We start from the raw sequence: 2189 nt of genomic DNA on the forward strand, positions 1-2189 counted from the left end.
GAGGGAGCTCTTCTTAATATTTTGACACCAAAATCATGTCGATACACCTTACCGACTGCGAGTAAAGCCACCCACGCTTTAACTTGACAGACTGTACTATTTACCACTATAGCTGTATATGCCGAGTCCTTAATTTTCATTTGCTTCGGGTGTCCCGGTAGCATTGTCATATGAATAGGATGGGATTACACAGAGAGAAGTTTGGTAGAGCCGCTCACCTTACACGTACAATTAGCTCGTCAATCACACAGTGCACAGCGCGACTTCTATTAAGTAGAATGGCTCCACTAATTCGGGAGAAACAATGCCCCGAACAAGCCGAACCGTTTGATCAGCAAGGGATAGATAAGTTTATGAACAGTTTAAAAAAGAAGACCGGCCCAAAGGCTCAGCAAAGTAGGAAGAATAAGTTATGGAAAAGTTAAGGAAAGAACACTGACTATTTATTTGATTTTAACTTTTCTTTTATTAGGATATTGTTGTACTTATAAAATATTAATCTTTATTTTTTTCAGAGTAGCCCGTGCAAGTTTTGGTTTTTCAAGTTTTTACCTTTTTTAAATTAATTTATAAAAAGTAGTCAAGTGGCATTATTATTATTCCAGTAAATTATTAAGGGCATGTAACAAACTCCAATACTTATATTACCGACATAAGTTTATATTCCAGTCAATAAAAAATTTGAGACAAAAATTAGGAAAAGTAAAACTTTTCCGCAGATACGTTGAGGAAGGCTTTATAAAGATACTGTAAAAAGTTCCTAACCATCTGTGTACATAAATGTAATTTACTGTCAGCTCTTGCATTTCTCGAAGTTTGAGGCCGATATTTTACATATGAAAAAAGTTCTTAGGTTCCAAAAATTTCAAGGTACAAAGAAAGAATTTTAAAAATGGTCCTAGTTTTAATTTCTTTCGAAATAATTTTTAGCGAAATTCCTACTTAAATGAAGTACATAAAGGTAGTATATGTTCTTCTGATACATTTTCCAAAGTTTCAGTCCGCTATTTAATTTACAAAAAAAGTTCTTAAGTTCAATGGAAATTCAGTAAACTAAACAAATGCGGTAGGTAATATAGGTATTTGAGTGTGACAGATGCCCTTAAAATAAAAAAAATTATGTTGCTTTTCTCGATGCGAAAAGATCTTGGAATTCCTTGTATTAGATGTCGGACAGCGCAAACGAATTATTATCCCAATATCCTTATCAGAAGATAGCCATTTCAAAATATGTATTACATTGGACGACATTTTAAAATTAAACGAATAATAAACTTCACTTGACCCCAAGGTCTCTAATGTCAATTATATATTTTATTTTTTTTATTTTTTACTTATATTTGAAGGCGGGCTACAAAACAAAAGTTCAAACTCTTATCCCTGTTAAATGAGTGTCTTTGATCTGGATGAATAAAACGCAGCCTTGCGATAGAAATATGGGAATGAAACTTTTTTGAGTATTGACCGGCATCAACTACAAGGAAGTTGTTAAATAAAATCTGACTCTTCAGTGTTTAGGCAAAAGTTAAATTTTTATAATTGAATACATTAACAATTTTTTTAAATGACACTATTTTGATATAAATATTTGTGTTATTTTTTGGTATCAAATACAAGTACGGCATGAAAAAATCTAAGATCTCGATGTGTAGAGAAAAGTGATAATTTCAAAGCAAATCAGTTGAATAAATTTTTTAAATGATAGGCTGCCGATAGGCACATTAGAATTAAAATTTTGTTGATGTTATTCGTGATGAAAGACAAGTAATTTTTGTCAGAAAATCCGAGATCTTCATGTTTCAGGGAAACCAAGGTTCGAAAAAATGCGTATTCCAGTGCAACTGTAATAATTCGGAAATCAGATTTTTTAATTTTATTATGACGTTTAACTGTGGACTTTTTTCATACTTTCATCAAGTTGTATTTTTAAAGGTGCGTAATGTACCTTTATTAGACAGCCGAATCTTAAACGTTCCATTGCAATTAATATAAGTTGAAATTTCTAAAAAGATGATATATTTTAGGATCGGTCAGTCTAAGCTGTGGTTTTTACAAATACATACTGCGAAAAACAAGTTAGAAAATGATAGAATTGTTCAATATTGAAATGTATGACAAAAAAAGCTGTTCCACTAAAAGCTTTTATTCTGCTTCCTTGCACGAATCAGATTACTAGTTTAAAGGAGGGC

This window comes from Belonocnema kinseyi, chromosome 1 (assembly GCF_010883055.1).
Source record: "Belonocnema kinseyi isolate 2016_QV_RU_SX_M_011 chromosome 1, B_treatae_v1, whole genome shotgun sequence".
Lineage (NCBI taxonomy): Eukaryota > Metazoa > Arthropoda > Insecta > Hymenoptera > Cynipidae > Belonocnema > Belonocnema kinseyi.